The following is a 19,659-nucleotide window of genomic DNA, read 5'->3' on the forward strand; positions in this document are numbered from 1 at the left end:
TCCTTAGTTTCTTTTTTTTTTTTTAACATCTTTTTATGGAATTCCATCTCAATCTTTTTGTTGTTCATTTTTATAAGGAATTTGATTGCTTTTCCTTCCTAACGTCATGGCTCTAGAGCCCCCTCTTCTGCTGCTTTTGTGAAATGTTCACAATAGGTTTCCCTGTCTAAAAATCCGTCTCTCCTCTTCTTTCACCTGGACTTTCTTTTTTCTTTGTCTCTGTTGATCCCGTGCTATGTTGGATCTTATTCCCAGCAGTCTCCACTCATGGTGGGGCCCTGTCTTGGAAGGGAGTTTTGTCTGGTTAGTTTTGAGGGCTTGTGGGTCCCTGACTACCAGGCCCTTCAGATCTTGTCACTTGCACACAGCCTAGCAGAGTCTAAAAACTCCTCCAGTTCCAGCCATCATTCTCAAGTTGGCCTAGTACATTTCCGGTGAGTGCCCATCTACTTGTTTGGGAGATCATGGCATACATCAGATGCCCTGTTGCTCCCCTTTGCTTTCTCCAGCACAGATGTTGATACAATTCTAGTCTTGGAGTGTTGGCGGGTTCATGAAGATACTTTGTCAATTAGCTTTTGTGCCAGTGTTGGCTATGGATTTGGGGAATTGGGGGAGGAGGGTCTATCTAATTGCTTTAATTTTAGAGGTATATGTGGAGAAATTACAATATTATGCCACCACTGCCATTTTCCCAGAATCCCTTGGTTTATCTGTTTATCTGATATCTTTTAACAACACTCTGAGGTGCTTACCATTATACAGACGAGGAAGCTAAAGCCCAGAGAAGTTAAGCAAATTTCTTAAGGGAAAACATTGTAAGCAGTAGAAATAAGATACAAATCCAGGCATTCAGCCGATGTAGCATATACTAACCACTCTGCAAGGCTTCATTTAGCTGTCCGTAAGCTATCAGAAGGATGAGTAGAAACTGAACAAATGAACAATAGGGAAACACTTGTTTTCAGTTGAAAGAACGGGATAAACAAAGGCCCTGAGGCTTCCCTGATCTTGAGGAATTGAAAGAAGCCAGTGTGGCTAGAGACTTGTGAGACATGGGAGGATTGCATGAGATGCTGCACGAAAAAGAAGCCAAAGTAGATTATTCAGGACATTGCAAGCCGTGGAAGGATTTTGCATTTTATCCTATATGCAATGCAAAGTGGTCCAAGAAACTCTAATTTTACACAATGGAACTCAGAAGAAGGATTACTTTACTCCACTTAAAGAACTAAATTCTGTGTCTTTGGACCTAAAAAATGATTTGACCACAGAGAAGATGGGTGAATCACACAGTATGGTGCATTCATTGCCTTTTAGGAAATGAACCAAGATAGGAGGAAAATGGTACCCAGGGAATGGAAGAGTCATGAGAAAGGAAGATAGATAGCTTGGATAGGGGACCAGTTTGAGAAAACCCTGGACAGTCCTGCTCAGCACGCTCCTGGGAGCAATGGCCTTTCTACATATCAGTTGCTCCTGAGGGAAGAATGTTGACTGAGCCATGGATCCCGTGACATAGGCAAAGCTAAAGAGAGCTGCTGCTTTAGGCTGACTACAACAGCACATTCTTTCAAGAGTCTGCATCCTTTTACAATTTTGGGACTCTGCATCAGAAGGTCAGCAGCATTCACCTGTCAAGATATTTTGGGTAGTAATGACTCCCCTTTCTTGCTATTCATATCAATCGCCTTTTGTTATAGTCACCAAGGCTTTGTGAGTTGGCTTTGTGATATGTCTTCCAGACAATGTAATATTTGGCACTTTCTCTATTCACATTCAAGCTTCAGGAAAAGTATCAGGGCCTGTGATTCAGGCATTATTTTTATCTACACTACATGGAGGAGAGTTGCTAAGATGCTGTGGGATTGTCTTTCTGGGATTTCATATCTTTGATAAATAAAGCAGAGTCACTTTTCCACACTCACTTTTAATTTCTAGAGCTGTTCTAGGTTTGCATTTTAAACTCTGCCCTCTATGGAATCATTGGGAATTATTTTTTAATGTTTTCTATGATTTATTTTTGAGAGAGAGAGACAGAGTGTGAGCAGAAGAGGGGGCAGAGAGGGAGACAGAATCTGAAGCAGGCTCCAGTCTCTGAGCTGTCAGCACAGAGCCCGACATAGGTCTTGAACTCGTGGCCTGCGAGATCATGACCTGAGCTGAAGACGGACACTTAACCAACTGAGCCACCCAGGTGCCCCTGAATCATTGGGAATTATTTATGGAAAGGCCACAGGAGAGGGAAAGGGTCATGGGTCATAGGCCATAGCCCAAAGGGAGGTCAGGACAGCTCTGCTCAGCTAAGGGCAATCATGGGAGATTATCACTAGCCATCCAGCTAGTTTAGATGGCAGGTAGGAGGTGGGGTAGGAATAAGGTGAGGGACTCAGGACAATGCTGGGGTGTGCAGCTGAGGCACTTGGTCCCTGGAAGGGAAAGGCGGCAGTAGTGATGCCATCATAAGATTTGATGCTTGACATGAGCGTGATTGTTTTCTACTCAGCTGGAGCTACTCTGGATGGAAACTGGTGCCTCCAATTTACTTACACACCCCTACATGAAACCTCTCTTCCTACACCAAATGAGCCAGGGATCCTTTACTTAGCATACCAGTGCTTCTCAACATTACCTGGGAACACGTCAGAATACAAAACAGGGACCCCATCCCAGAACTACTGAATGAGAAACTCTGGGAGGGGGGCCAACAATCTGTCTTAACAAGCCCTCCAGGGCATCCTCATGCTCCCTGAAGACTAAGAACCCACGCATCACGTTAAGCCTAGAAGCTAAGTAGGAAGCATGGGGTGGCCCCTGAAGTCTCCTTACCTCTGGGGATGTGGCATTTTCCCTGCATCGCTGGCACAGACCAAACCGTGTGCTTTCCATGTGCTCTCCATTCAAGCCAGACCCTGTGGAGGAGTCAGAAGTCAGGGCCAGCTGGAGGGCACATCCTGGCAAACTTGCTGGGGAACAAGGGGATCTGTGCCTTCTACACAGTCACAACGAGTAGGCTTTAGAACATGCCCTTTTCCAAACTCCTCCTTATGCAGTCAGAATCTTCATTATCCACTGGTAAAGGAGAGCAGAATAGCCACCTTAAAATATACCACATTGGCATATTGATTACTTTGAATTAAAGTTACTTGAGAAACAGCTGATTCAAGAAGGACACTCTGACCTCCTTTGTCCTCCTAAAAGCAGGAAATAAATCTCCCATGTGAATGTACGCTCCCTATATCAAGAGGATGGAAGGCATCCTTATTGCCAGAGACAAGGAATTTGGGGCTGAGGGGGCTCTATAAACAAACCTTGTTACCTCATTACTAATTAGCTATCCCAAGCCCAAATACCTTTTTTCATCAATTCTTCACAAATTTTGTTTCCTTGCCTAAAAAGTATAAAAGATGCTTGCTTCAGCCAGTTCTTTGAGTCTCATATTTTTATGGGCTCCCCTACATATGAAATTAAATTTGATTTTCTCCTATTAATCTGCCTTATGTCTATGTAATTATTAGACCAGCCAAAGAATCTAGATGGGAAGAAGGGAAACGTTTTTTTCCCCTCACTGACAACTCCTTGTCCCAGGTTGAATATCAGTTTATCTGCATTTGTCTAAGCAGCAAAGGAAGGCAATTTCCACAGATGAGGGTCAACTAACTGTGTTCATACACTCCACCTCCCATATAATGATGATGATGACAACGACGATGATGATGATGGTGATGATGATATGATCCCACTGGAAGTCATCTGCTTCATCAACAATAAGATTAATTGGGACACCTGGGCGGCTCAGTTGATTAAGCATCCACTCTTGGTTTCGGTTGGGGCCATGATCTCATGGTTCGTGAGTTCTAGCCCCGCATCTGGCTCCTTCTTGACAGTGTGGAGCCTGCTTGGGATTGTCTCTCCCATTCTCTGCCCTTCCCATTTCATGTGTATGCTTGCCAACGCACACTCTCTCTCTCTTTCAAAATAAATAAATAAACTTAAAAAAATAATGAAATGAATGTACGATGGATACTTGGAAAAATCTCTCCAAAGGCAATCTTTAGGAATCTTCCCTACTACAAAAATGAGGAAACATTTCTCTCCTCTTGCCCATCACTCAGAATCCTTTATAGAATCACTTGCACTAATGTTTGCAATAAATCCAAGTTTGGGAGGGTGGAGTTTGTTCTTGTTGTTCGTAGTGTTTTATCTTATTTTAAATGGAGGTTTGGAACAAAGACTTCAGAATCAGGAAGATTTAGAAATACACAACTCACTTGCTGTGTATCTTGTAATCTAAAGCAATCGACTTAGCCTCATTCAGCCCTTCTAGGGCTCTGTTTTCCTATCTGTCTAGTGGAGATGACTGTCTATTTTACATAGTTGAGCAAATTATAATAAAATAACTTGTGCTTACTCTGTAGAGTACCTTTTTGTCTCTCCTGCTGTTTTCTCTTTTACTTGCCTTGTGTAATATTCTTGCATACAGGAACCTCATGGGTGAGACTCCTTTCCATAAGGGAAAATGAAGGATATTACCTTGTGACTTTCCAATTTTTAATAATCCTTATATTAGTAAAATCAAATCCCCCACTGGACTAGAACACTTCCTTCTCTCTATAAGCCTCTAGAGTTTGTGTCTCATGTCCACCTGGAATGTTAGAACCAAAAAGGGCCTTAGATTTGGTCCATTTAATGTATTTTTTTTCTTTTTACAGTTGAAAAAACAGTGATCACTAAAGCCAAGATGACAGGTTCAAGGTCATTTGGTTAGGTAGTAGCAAAGCACAGATTCCAATCTATTCTTGTCCATCTTCCATTCTGTTATCCTACCTAACAGCGAAATTGAAGACACCACAATTTTCCCTTGGTTAGCTTCCTGCTAAATTTTTTAAAAACTGGAAAGAATCTGATTTTTCTTCCACTCATTCCTGGCTCAACATTATGCACCTACATTTTTTAATCAACAAATAATGGAACAGGCATGATCATGAATATACTTCAGAGAGCAGAAAGAGCAAAATAATTCCATGGATCTCAAACATCTTTTTAAAAACAATAATCTTTGCAGAGTCCAGTAAGGAAATGCAGAAGCCCTCCCAGACCACCCACACGGTCCTGCATTCAGGAACACCCAACAGGAAGCCAAAGACATGACCCAGAAAGGAAGCTAATTAAAGCACACAGCAGGGAATGAAGCCGGCCACCTGCATCATCAATAACCAGTGTTTGTTCAAACAACTGTAGCATTGAAAGAAGAAAAAGTAAAGAAAACTCCACTGTTGCAGTTGATTCCAAGAGAGGCATGCTATGATTTCTTTGATGTTCCACCACAGGATTTCTGCAATAAGCAGCCCAGCCTGAAAACAGAGCTGCCCCATTGGGAGGTCAGTACAAAACCAAATGATATCAGGAGAGGATGGACCCAAAGATCACTACACGTGTGACGAGGATACAGAGCAAGACTGTTTCCAAATGTCAGATTTGTACTTCCTGATCCCCTCCTCTTGGGCTCAGGGGTCTTAAACCCTTGATAATTCACTTTGGGCCATGATAGTATCATCCACTACTGACCTCTTTGTGTTCCTACTCAAGACTTACAGAAAAGTTGGGAATGTGAGCTCCTGCTTCTGTGTCCACCACTTTCTTGTGGCCCCAACACTGGCAGAGGCCATATAGGAAGCTCTTCACCAACTCAACCCTAACACAACACATTGCTGATGGTATCATAGTCCTGTTCATACATTCCTCAGGCCCCCTGTCTTTCTCTCAGATAACACTATTTACTCCTACTTTTTCAACTCTTCATGATCCCTTTCCCTAATGATGCCTCTGGAACAGTCTTCTCTCCCCTCCCCCATCCCCCCAATGACTGAAAAATAATCCTCTGTTTCAGTGACTCCTACAGCCACTGGGCTTTCTATTCACCAGTTCCCTCCACTTATGTCTTTGAATGATACAGCTTTTGGAATATCAGTGATTTGTGCTTATCTATGTAATACCTGTGTGTCTCTTCACTCTTCTTATCCACATTTAACTTGGACTTAAATATCCCAGTGAGCTATCCACAGTGTAAGAAAAATAAAAAGGTTCTCTAGGAGCCTCCTAATTTTCCCAAGACATATGCTTTGGTTGTTATCCTTAAGTATTATTGTTAGCATTATTTAACAGTGAACTGGCTGCTGAGAAGAAACAGAGATGTATTCCCTTCTCAGTGAGTTAACAACTTAAATCATAAAAAAAGCACATATATATGTTTGTTATACATAACTTCCTTCAGTTTCTGCATATGTGTGTGTGTGTGTGTATTTAGAGAGTATACACACACACACACATCAAGGAAAGCACAACAGGAGAGAAAACAAAATACTAAGGAGATTGGTAATTACGTTGTAAGGATGTTTGAGGTGCACAGAGGGGTATATGCTTCTACACTTGATCTTAGCCAAAAGGCCGAGAAGCGATTGGGGGGTGTATGCTTCTGAGCATATGTTGGCTAAAGCCTGGGAACCCGCCAAAAGGCACTTGTGAGACCCTTGGAGCGTTTCTTGGATGACTTAAACTGGCAGCAAGCTAGTTTCCAACTGGAAAATATTTCCTTTACTCAGTTTAAATAGTCAGTGTTAATTGTTCTAATCACTTTGAAAAACCACCTGCAAGTCCCTGGATCATGAAGGCTATTCCTTGGCCACTCCCAGATGGGTCACAGCTTGCTGTTACAGCATGGGCTATAACCTACACAGTCATTTTCCCTACAGAAGAGAGTATGTTTCCAGTATGCACAAGACACTAGCAGGCCCTAGGTCTCTGTCTTCATGGAGTTTACACTCCGGTGGAGTGGACATGCTTACATGTAAACCCATGTGATTATGTCTTTCATTATGCCTGCTTTGGAGATCAAGTCCTGTGAGAGTTCATGGCAGACACCCAGCCTCTGGGAAGGGAGGTGGGCAGAGAAATTTTCTCTGGAGATGGGGCAATTAAGCAATGATATAAGAGGTGAGTAGGGATTAATCAGAAAAACAGAGGGGTTGGCAGCATCTGGAGGCCCATTAGCAAAGAGAGGGTGACACATTTGAGGAAATGGACACTGGCCAATGTGACTACACAGGCAACATTAGCCATACATGAGGTTGGAGAGCCAAACATGGACCAGATCAGGAAAGGTCCTGTGGCTCATATAGACAATTTTGAATTCTATTCCAAGTACAATTGCTAGTCACTGGAGTGTGTTAAACAGCTGGATTTGTGGTCTGGTAACTATGGAACATGGAGCAAGGTTGAATGTTTAAATCACGCTTATCTTTGGCCGATATAAAGAAATAGTGCTTTGAATATCTCTCCAATTTGTGTATGTCTTTTTACAAATTAAGAATGTCATGTGAGGCCTTTATCCTCTCAACACCTAGGATCCGGAATTCCATTAGGAATCTGCTTCTAACTGCCCCGACAGGATGGGGGATGAGTCTGGTTCTGTTTTGGCTCTGGTGACAGCAGACACACCACTTGTGTGCTACTTGTCTGCCCTCTTGTGTTTACTTCAGATCCACTACTGTGTAAGCCTGGTTTCCACTATAGAGCAGACTGGGAGTGTGAATGAGGGAGGAGATGGCGGGTTGGGTCTGTAGGGAAAACAGCGTCTAAGTCACAACACGGAGGAAAGTAACGCCATCTTCCTCACCCTCATTCCCCTGACCTCCCGGGATGAGTGTTTAAAACTTGGGTTTATGAGATTAGCATGAATAGCTATGGAGTTTTGAAATGGATTAAACATCGATTCAAAGTTAGCAGCCTAAAAATTGACCAAATCCATACAGATTACGGAAATCAACATCTTGAGGCATAGTCTAGTTTAGTAAGAGCTCATTATTAAGAAGGAAATTTTGTTGATCCTGAGCCACTTCTGCCTCCTCAGATCCATTCTGGGGGTCATTACCCCCCAACTAGTCCTTCTGTCAGCATTTCCTGGCACAGCCCTTGTTTGCTCTCATTCCTCTACCAGCCAGCAACTACTCCACACCCACCCAGTCTATCTCCTCATGACTCTTCTCTCTCTCTCTCTCTCTCTCTCTCTCTCTCTCTCTCTCTCTCTTTTTAATTCTTAGTGATTTCTTTATGGAATAAAATTGAATACAGGGAAATGTATGAGGAAATTGTACACAATATTATTATCTCAAGAAGACCTTCCTAAAAGTCAGTTCCATTACATGGTAGAATGAGTTCCCTGGAGAAATAAGAGGACAGTCACCTGAGTTATTTAAAAATCAACTGGACAAAGCCACCAAGGATGTGCTGGCAGGAAGACCCCAGTCTCAGCCCTCCTAGAATGAAGGAAAGGAACCTAATAAGATTTTTCTCTCCTTGTCTCCCTTTTTCTATAGGCTGAATTCTTTAACTCATACTGAAATCAGTTATATCCAAAGATAGCAAGATTCACTGCTTTCCTGTGGCCAAATTCATCAGAAAGTAGAACAAAAGCTAAGGAGGGGGATATTAAAGAATCCCTTCTTTGACTATCAGTGACCACCCTGGTCCCATGGGAGCAAATCAATGCACAGCTTTCATTCTACACCTGTTCATGATTCTGTGTTCAAAGCAAAAATTCTCTGAAAACAGGAGGGTAAGTTCTGCTAACATTTCATGGTAAAAACTGCTATATTATACGTAGCTTCCTGCAGTGTCTGCAGATAATTTTTGTCCATCAACAAGTAAAGTTTTATCCCCCAAATAACACCTGTTTTTCTATTATATGTTTATGGTAATTTCTCTGAAGTCCAAGGATTATTTTTTTTTTGTTTACAGCCTTGCAGAGCTTTGCAGTAATTTTTTTTCAAAATCAAAACATGTAAAATATAAGCATTACTGTCTTAGGACAGGTCAACATCCTTACTGTCTAGCACTCGAGGGTCCAAGGAAGTGTGGTGGCTTTCTATAGGGCATGCTCAAATAACCACATCCTTTGACTTTACCCCAAACTTCATTGAAAAGTCTACTATAATTTGATCATTTGATAGTGCCTCATACATAGAGCATTTGTACTTTGTAAGCTCTTTTACAAATACCCACTCTTTTGATCTTTAATTTGAGCATTATTGAGCTCATTTTACAAATTAAGGATCTGAAGCTCAAAGGGGGGAAATAATTTGCTCAGTGAATAACACAGAGATAGCAAGAGGAGGCTGGAATACAACCTCGGATCTGTCTACAAAACCCAGGATTCTTCCCATTCAACTACCTTGCCCTTCTCAGGGATTTGGGGAGCCTTGACCTAGAAACCTGCAGATGACAAGTTTTGAATGCTGAATCCTCAGTCTATGTCAGACTGAAAAAGCTATACCCTCAAATAGAAATGATATATTAATAAAAATGCTGTTTTAATCAATAGCCCAGATGAAATAGCTGCTTATCTACTTTCAAGTATTTTTCATTCACAGGGAAACAATCATGCAAATTAATATGGACTTTTTGTCTCTAAGTTGAAGGAATTCACCTGATTCCCCCAAATTGGATCCATTCTGCCTAATCTCTTTGCAGAACCCTCTTTTCCCCACCTCTCCTACGCAATCCCCTTTACTCCACCAGTCAGAGTACCTCGGGGTGAGCCCCTGAACTTCGAGAAAGCAGTGTATTGGAGTATCAATAACTTACTGTTAACTAGATTTCGCTGGAAGATCAAGCAATGTAAACCCACAAAGCATCTTGAGCAGGAGCTCTCTGATTTCTAGAGCTGTTTCTCTGCTAATTCCAAGGAACCAACAAAACTGCAGAAACTTAACCTTAAGAATGGCAAAGAGTAAAGGAAGCAAGCTTGCAAACAGAGAATTAATGCCTTACTAAAGGGGCCCTTGATCAAGTCTTTAATGAGACAAACCATCACCCTTTGAAGAAAGGCAGGACCTGATATTTGCTTCTAACTAACAGAATATGGCAAAGGTGATGGGACGTCATTCCCATCTGACTGGATTGACGAAGTAAACAGTCATGTTCATAAAGCCCATGTAATAAGAAACTGCAAGTGGCCTCTAGAAGCTGAGAACAACCTCCAATCAACATCCATCAAGAATCTGGGACCTTCAGTCCTACAACCACAAGGAAATTAATTTTGTCAACACAGGAAAGAAAATTAATACATCATGCAAAGATACATTTGCCCAAAGAATGAAATAATACTTGAGTGGACCAGTTAGACATCAAAACGGTACACAGTTATGTTTTCAATAATTTTTCTTAACAGGTAAATGGCCCTCATTAAGTGCCTTTGCCCTTCTACATCTTGGTTACTGTATCCTTAAGTTGCTGGAGGATTTAGTGAGATAGTATATGTAAATCACATAAGTACCCCCTATGACCTAGGTGTCTTTGCTTCTTTCCTTTGGCTTTTAAAGCTAGCCATGTCAGTAGTGATCAGATTTCCAAGCAATATCCTGGTTCACCAAGCTTATGCTAAATGGTCTTCTGCCTCAGATATCAAAGATATGAAAATACTGGAAAGCACCAGTGCTACACCAACCTCCTCCCCAAACCCAAAATAAAACAACCCATTATTACACTGTAAGAAATCTTCACAGGAGAAAGGGTAGTGTATTAGTGTTCTATTGTTCATAACAAATTACACCAACTAGAGGCTTACAACATACCCAGTTATTATCTCACAGTTTCTCTGGGGCAGGAATCTGGGAATGGCTTATTTGAGTCCTTTACTCAGGGTCTCCCAAGATTGCAGTCAACATGCTGGCCACAGTGGGAAAGATCTCCTCAAGCTCCCTCAGTTGTTGGCAGAATTCATTTCCTTGTCCTTGTAGACCTCATGGTGGCTTGCTTCTTCAAGATAAGCAGGAGAGTTTCTAATCTCAGGGAGAGCCCCCAGTCTCTCTTTTAAGAGATTTCACCTGATTAAGTCAGGCCACCCAGAATGATCTCCCTTCTGATGAACCCAAAGTCAACTGATTTGGGATGTTAATTACATCTTCAAAAGTCACTTCATTTTTGTCAAATTCTATTGGCTAGAAGCAAATCACTAGTTGTACACACACACACACAATGGGACGAAATAAAAGGACATGACTCATTGCGGGTCATTTTGTATGTCCAATACAAGCAAGGTGCAGTCCAAACATTCTGATCAGTGTCAATACGTATTTTCTTTTAGCCATATTACTTTATCAATTTTCATTAACTTTTAATACGTTCATTTAGCCACTATTATTTTACCAATTTTTTATTATCTTTATGATGAGGATCTATATCTCATACATATTGTCAGGTGGCTCTCTATTAGGTGTCAGCACCCAAATTAGGTTATATTTGAGCACATACTGATTTCTGTACTTATAAGACCCAATTTAGGGGTTCCTGGGTGGCTCAGTCAGTTAAGCGTCCAACTTCAGCTCAGGTTATGATCTCACAGTTTGTGAGTTTGAGTCCCACATTGGGGTCTCTGCTGTCAGCGCAGAGCCCGCTTCTAATCCTCTGTCTCCCTGTCTGTCTGTCTCTTCTCCGTTCACATGTGTGCACACGTGAGCTCTCTCGCTCTCTCTCTCTCTCTCTCTCTCTCAAAAATAAATGACATTAAAAAAAACAATTTATAGGTGAACCAAAAGGATATTACAGTCTCCTAGCTGCTAGGTCTTATAACATGTTAGTATTATTTAATCTTGCAAGAGGCAAAGCTTAGGGTCTGCAACCACAGTGCCTGAGAGTTACTTGAACCCCTGTAATGTACCATGCTGACCCACTTTATGATGAGAGTGTTTTCCCACAGACCTCCTTCCCTGCCAGCCTGTCTCAATTTTCCAATCCTGAGCAGGGGCAATGATCAGTGGTCACCAAGGGATCAGAGGATAAGGACTGAGTGTGGGACTCTGGCAAGATTCTTAACTTTCATGTTTAATTTTTATCTCTTTGGATTAAATAGGTAAGTGGTCTAGACATACCCCACAGCCTTCATTTTTAATCTGCCTACAGAAAGTAGGAAGAAGAGTCTGTCCTTTATCCAAAATTGGTCAAAAGAGCAGAGAAAGAAAGACACCACATAGGATCACCTATAACCTAACAGAGTGGAAAAACAGAGTAGAAAAGTGATTGTCAGGGGCTAAGCGTTGAAAGAAATAGGGAGATTGGTAAAAGGTACAAACTTTCCATTAGAAGACAAATAAGGTGTGCGGATCTAATGTATAACATGGTGATCATAGCTGATAACACTGTATTAGGTCATTGAAATTTGCCGAGAGTAGAACTTAAATGTTTTCTCAAGAAGAAAAGAAATTTTTGTTTTAAAGGGGTGGGTGCACCTGGGTGGCTCAGTCGGTTAAACATCCAACACTTGATTTGGACTTAGGTTATGTTCTCATGGTTTGTGGGGTTGGGCCCCATGTCAGGTTCTGCACGGACAGCAGCAAACCTGCTTGGGATTCTCTCTCTCTCTCCCTCTATCTGCCCCTCCCATGTTTGCACTCCCTCTCTTGAAATAATAAACTTTTAAAAATTTTTTTGGTTTTTTGGGGGGCCCCCCGGGGGGGGCGGGGGGGGGGGGGGGCTGCTCAGTCGGTTAAGTGTGTGACTCTTGATTTCAGCTCAGGTCATGATTCCAGGGTCATGGGAGCATCAGGCTACATGCTAACCATCCGGCCCACTTGGGATTCTCTCTCTCTCTCTCTCTCCCTTTTCCCCTCCCCCACTCATGCTCACTCTCTCTCTCTCAAAATAAGTAAACATTTAAAAGAAACAAAAAGAAAATGCTAATGCTCGCATTTCATTCCCAGATATTGTGTCATAATTCTAGGATATGAAAGCAACATAAGTATTCTTTAACAACTCTAGTTGACTCACCTGTGAAGCCAGAATACAGAACTACTGGTTGATCTTATCAACACAAACTATGCTCCTAGCTATAGTGACTGCTTCGGAGATCAGAATTCAAACGTACCTAATATAATGAGACCCTGACTCTAAATATTTGTCTCTTTGCAAGAGGGAAGAGGAGGAGACAAAGTTCTCTCTTTCCAGCTGGAGGTGAAGCTAACATGCTATAATGTTTGGAGACACGGTGACCTTTGGAAGCATAAGAATGAAACCAACACTTGGAGGAGCACAGCACTGAGCAGAGAGAAGGAGGAAGATGGGTCATTGTTCCAGGCTGCACCTGAAGCTAACAAGAGCCCAAGAGTTTGCAGTTCTCAACCGGTACAATTCTTTTTGGCTTAAGATAATTGAGGGGACGGGGGCGTTTTGGTTTCTGTTACTTGCAACTGGGAATTGTCCTAAAACATCACCACTGGCAAATTCAGACCAAAAGTATAGTTTCCCAGGTTGATCTCCACAACAACATAGATCAATCAGAGTTATAGATTTTTTAAGGCTAGAAAGAACCCATTGAGTTTCTAGTCCAACACACTTACTTTATGGATTAAGGTCTACAGCACTTTGGGGAAAAGCCCAGTGACAAGCTATATATCAAAATCAAATTTCTTGACTTGAAATAAAGTGATTTGTTTAACTACTCCACACTACTTCAATAATACATTAAAAATTTATTAGAGAGGGATTTTTGAGAACCAACTATGTGTTCAGTTGTAGGATTCTTTCCTGTAAATAGTCAGCTGTCCAGTAGAAGACGTGGTTTTCATTCTCAACAAATTTGCATTCTATCTATTATAAATTCCCCAGTTGAAGACAGAAATATGAACACAGAATTAGTGATAAAGCATCCAGACTTGTCAAGCCCACCCACTTATTACCACTTTCTTTTGACCATGAATGATACACCTAATTTCTTTAATTTCTCTATTTCCTCACCTGAAAATGTAGTTGATACATGCCTTCCTATGGCACAGACTCAGTTAAATACCTTAGATTTGAGTGCTTAACACCATAACAGGTATTATTCAATGAATGAATGTTATTATCATTACATACATGAAAGCCTATGTAATACAATGCACAATTTAAATATCACCCGTGAAAACTGAAATATATCCGATAGCACAAAGCACCAGGTGGTAAAGTGATGGATGCATTGCCTCTTCACAATTTGTAAATCATCGGCCTATAGGGTCAATCTAGTTGGCAAGCCCATTTGTGTGAGCCACACCATGTTTTAAGAAACACTCAAATTGGGGCGCCTGGGTGGCTCAGTTGGTTAAGCGTCCGACTTCAGCTCAGGTCATGATCTCACGGTCCGTGAGTTCGAGCCCCGCATCGGGCTCTGTGCCAACTGCTCGGAGCCTGGAGCCTGCTTCAGATTCTGTGTCTCCCTCTCTCTCTGCCCCTCTCCTGCTCATGCTCTGTCTCTCTCTGTCTCAAAAATAAATAAACGTTTAAAAAAATTAAAAAAAAAAAGAAAGAAAGAAACACTCAAATCATTTTCCAACCACCTAAAACTTAAGACATTTTATTTAAAAACCTAGGTTTCTCTCTTCATTTGACAAATCAGAAGCTTCACAACTCCTGGAGCTGCACTCCAGCATTGCAACCATCAGCTGGAGTTGAGAAATGTCTGCCCAATTCAGAAAGACCCACCTTCCCCTTGTGTCACAGACCCTACTCAATTGTAGCTTTTGTCCAAGTCTTGTAGGCTTTGGAGTTTTCTGACACAAATCAACATGTAAAAAAGATGTGCTTAGGGGCGCCTGGGTGGCTCAGTCAGTTGAGCGTCCAGCTTCGGCTCAGGTCATGATCTCACGGTTTGTGAGTTCAGGCCCCGCGTCGGGCTCTATGCTGACAGCTCAGAGCCTGGAGCCTGTTTCAGATTCTGTGTCTCCCTCTCTGATCCTCCCCCGCTCGTGCTCTCTCTCTCTCTCTCTTTCTCTCTCTCTCTCTCAAATATAAATAAACATTAAAAAAATTTAAAAAAAAAAAGATGTTCTTAGAATCCATGCTATGCTAACATACGTTTCACATAAACACACACACACACACACACACACACACACACACACACACACACACAGTGTCTCCTTGGTCACATGCATTAGGAAATGCTTCATAATAAATCCTCAGCCACTTAGAGCATCACAGTTCACTTAAGGTTCTAGAAACACTACAAGAAAGAAACCTGTTCAGATTGTTGTAACCTGGGATTTCTCAAATATATTAGACTGTAGAAAATTTTCTCCCAAAGAAGACTTGGTAACACTATCAACACGAGTGTTTTTGGAAGACAGCTGGAGATTGTTGGAACAGATTTTAAAGGGCCTGTGTACTCATAAGAAGAAAAGGTTCATTAGAAGTAGTGTATGTCATGGCTTCTGTCCAATGTGTAGACATAGCCTCCATACTAAGGCTTCAGAGTAAAGTTAATAAACACTCTAGGAATAAAGAGAAGCTGGTAAAATGGTATATATTAAGGGAGATAGAAGGAAAAGAAATATATTCTGATTTCTCATTTTTAAAAAAGAGGGCTCAGGGAATTAAGTCATGTAAATATTTTGTACCATTTCTTGAAGAGAAGCAACTCCATGATCATGGCACTCAGGCAGCAAAAGCGACTGCTGGCATTGTAACAGAAGTTCAATTTTAATCTGCTGTTTGGGGGCGCCTGGGTGGCGCAGTCGGTTAAGCGTCCGACTTCAGCCAGGTCACGATCTCGCGGTCCGTGAGTTCGAGCCCCGCGTCAGGCTCTGGGCTGATGGCTCGGAGCCTGGAGCCTGTTTCCGATTCTGTGTCTCCCTCTCTCTCTGCCCCTCCCCCGTTCATGCTCTGTCTCTCTCTGTCCCAAAAATACATAAAAAAAAAAAAAAAACGTTGAAAAAAAAATTTAATCTGCTGTTTGTTTTGTGTGCCTTTGCTTTTTCCCCATATGCTACATTATGACATCTTAAGAGCAGATTTTCCTTTTATAATAACTAGACAGGAAAATTTGACTAATGATCCACTCTTCTTCAGCAAACTGAACTCAAAATGAGCAGTAAACCTTTGGTTACAAGGGCCAGCATATAAGTCCTTTGTTCACTGGCTTCCAACAACTCAAAAAGTTGGTTTTTCTCTGTGCTACGGGCTTGGCTTGGTGAGTCGTCAAATATTAGCAAGCACCAATAATTTGCGGCCAGATTAATTTGGCAAAGCTTAAGTCTTTAATTTTATGAGGAGTTTTTGTTTATTTGTTTTGAACAAATAGCTGTTAACTAAAGAAATTTGGAAAGCGCAGATAGAAGAAAGTCAATTAAAAATAATTAAAGGCAAATAATAACAATAATTAAATGTAGAATTAAGGGCTAATACTTTGATGTATTCTCTCAAACTTTTTCCAAAAAATATTTTTTTTTTATTTTTTTTCAACGTTTATTTATTTTTGAGACAGAGAGAGACAGAGCATGAACAGGGGAGGGGCAGAGAGAGAGGGAGACACAGAATCCGAAACAGGCTCCAGGCTCCAAGCCATCAGCCCAGAGCCCGACGCGGGGCTCGAACTCACGGACCGCGAGATCGTGACCTGGCTGAAGTCGGACGCCTAACCGACTGTGCCACCCAGGCGCCCCTTTCCAAAAAATATTTAATATATACATAGTATTTGTATAATATGAATTTTTAAACCCATAATTTAAAACATATTTTTAAATAAAACATTATATTTTTTATTTTTAATTTAATTATATTTTAATTTTAATATTCTATTATCTATACAGAATGAGAATGAACTCTCTGAAATCATATATACTATAGACAAATTCCTCAGAAACATAACATTAAGTAGAAAAGGCCAAACACAAAAGAGTACAAATTATATGTTTCTCTTAATATAAAATAGACAAAATAAAGTTATGTAATTAGAAGCCAGGATGGTGCTTTCTCTTCAAGGAATGATACCTGGAAGGTTCTCACAAGGTCCAGCTGGGGTGCTGGCAGTGCTCTGCATCTGTGTGTGGTTACAAGACGTTTCTGTGTGTGAAGATTCATTGATTTGTGCTTAAGAGTGCCAGACACATACAGATATACATGTTTAAGTATCTGTAGGTATGTATGTATGTATTATATATACATATATACATGTATACAGACGCATATACTATATATATATATACACACATATACGTAGGTATATGTTATGTACATGTATATATACAGTATATGTATCCATACACATGTATATGTATGTATGTATGTATATATAATTTTTTAATAAAAATTTTAATTTTGTCCAATTTATGTAAGCCATTATCTCAGAACTTAAATGGGACATCTGCCTGCAGCTGGCCATGGCCACTGCTTTCTGCTCCCTCTTCAAGAAAGACTGAATATTGAGTCTTTGGAAAAACTGCCCTTTGGAAAAATGGAATAAAAGCATTTAAAATGTCAATGCAAACAACAACAAAAATTCTGTTTCCTCTTCAAATACTTAAGATGATATAAGATTTTGCACGATTTATGTTTATCCACATCTAACGTTCTCAGTCTTCAAAATGGCCTATCATTTTTAATCCAATTTTTTTGTGGGAAGAGGCACACAACACAAGATTCAGAATAAAAGGAGTAGGTGGAAATATAGTTGAACTATACTTATTAAGGATCTTTTTAATAGTATGTTTCCAGTTATTCCTTCCTGACCTTTATGCTATCATTGTCATATATTTTAATTTTGTGTATGCTATAAACTTACCAAATATTGTTGTTATTTTTCCTTAAATAAGCATGTATAATTTGGAGTAGTTAAACATAAGCAAAAAATTGCTTAAATAAAAAAAAAAAAAAGACTGAGTAGTTTTTCATTCCCTCTCTCTTACTTTTCTTCTTCCTTCCTTTTCCTCAGCCACCATGACCACTATTATCATTTAATGCAGAATATATTTTACTTAGTCAATAAAATTGATCACAGATCAGATTTGACATGTCCTAAAGTTGTATTTTAATAGTTATTTTTTTATTGAGGTACAATTGACCTATAACATTATATTAGTTTCAGGAGTACAACATAATGATTCAATATTTGCATACACTGTGAAATGACTGCTACGATAGGTCAATTTGTCATCCATCATCATAAAATGCTACAAAATGTTCCTTTCTTCTGATGAGAACTTTTAAGATTTACTCTCTTGACAACTTTCAAATATGCACTACAATATTATTGACTATAGTCACCATGCTTTACGCTACATCCCAAAACTTATTCATAACTGGAAGTTTGTGCCTAATAGAGTTATTTTTAATGGGACTCGAGACTACATATGGAGGTAAGAAATTCCTTACCTTGACCATAATTTTTTGTCTGAACCAGAATTTAGAATCACAATAATAAGAATACTAGCTGGAGTCGAAAATAGATTAGAATCCCTTTCTGCAGAGATAAAAGAAGTAAAAAATAGCCAGAATGAAATTAAAAATGCTATAACTGAGCTGCAGTCATGGATGGATGCAGCAGCGGCAAGGATGGACGAGGCAGAACAGAGAATCAGCGATACAGAGGACAAACTTACAGAGAATAACGAAGCAGAAAAAAAGGAGATTAAGGCCAAAGAGCACGATTTAAGAATTAGAGAAATCAGTGACTCATTGAAAAGGAACAACATCAGAACCATAGGAGTCCCAGAGGAGGAAGAGAGAGAAATAGGGGTAGAAGGGTTATGTGAGCAAATCATAGTGGAAAACTTTCCTTACCTGGGGAAAGACACAGACATCAAAATCCAGGAAGCACAGAGGACCCCCATTAGATTCAACAAAAACCGACCATCAACAGGGCATATCATAGTCAAATTCACAAAATACTCAGGCAAGGAGAGAATCATGAAAGCAGCAAGGGAAAAAAAAAAAGTCCCTAACATACAAGGGATGACCATAATTTTTAATTTATTAATCATATAATAAATGATTTCTGAATTATGGCCATGAATAAAATGAAATTCTCTATATAAAATGTAATATTATCTAAAAGTTGTAGGTTTTTTCTCCAGTCATTTAAAAAAATTTTTTTAATGTTTGTTTATTTTTGAGAAAGAGACAGAGCATGAGCTGGGGAGGGGCAGAGAGAGAGGGAGACACAGAATCTGAAGCAGGCTCCAGGCTCTGAGCTGTCAGCACAGAGCCCGACGCGGGGCTCCAACTCATAGACCGTGAGATCATGACCTGAGCCAACATCGGATGCTCATACAACTGAGCCACCCAGGCACCCCTTTCTCCAGCCATTTTTAAATATAACAGTTCTATAGTATCAGAGCCAGCGGTAAGTAATTTCGACCTCTTGTTTTACTTGCTTTCAGTGGCCAAAATAAAAAAAAAAATTATGTTGATACCAAGAAACCATTCCTTTTAGCAAGGAATGAGCTGGAAGCATTGGATCAAGAACAATCCCTAAATTTGGATTAGTGTTACATTTGATTCAAGCTGGCTTTGCTCCCTGGTTTAATTAGAGCATGTATAGTCAAATGTAAATTCCTTCATTTACATTTACATTGTTGCTTGTGGCCAAAGTAGAATAACGGACTTATCCAATCCGGTATTCTGTTCTATAGCCAACCTGACCTAATAGATATTTATAGAACATTACACTGAAAACAGCTGAATGCACACTGTTTTCAATTTCACATGTAACATTCACCACAACAGACCAGATGGTAAACCATAAAACAAGACTCAATAAATGTAAAAGGCTGAAATTAAAGAGAGTATGTTCTCTGACCAAAATATAAGTAAATTAGAAATTAACCAAAAGGTATCTTAAAAATCTCTAAATAT

At 40.2% G+C, this 19,659-nt stretch overlaps 1 long non-coding RNA gene and 1 pseudogene across 1 annotated transcript in view; both read right to left on the reverse strand.

The window, feature by feature from the left end:
* Positions 1–2,836: 2,836 nt before the first annotated feature.
* Positions 2,837–19,659, reverse strand: part of LOC121037210 (uncharacterized) — a 60,559-nt gene continuing 43,736 nt past the window's right edge. The window contains exon 3 of the long non-coding RNA XR_005793652.1: positions 2,837–2,912. This is a non-coding gene — a long non-coding RNA (uncharacterized LOC121037210). The remainder of the gene's footprint in view (positions 2,913–19,659) is intronic.
* On the reverse strand, positions 6,283–6,459 carry LOC121037603 (uncharacterized; annotated as a pseudogene).

The sequence above is a fragment of the Herpailurus yagouaroundi genome, unplaced genomic scaffold (assembly GCF_014898765.1).
Source record: "Herpailurus yagouaroundi ecotype Mexico unplaced genomic scaffold, PumYag 163, whole genome shotgun sequence".
NCBI classification, from domain to species: Eukaryota; Metazoa; Chordata; class Mammalia; order Carnivora; family Felidae; genus Herpailurus; species Herpailurus yagouaroundi.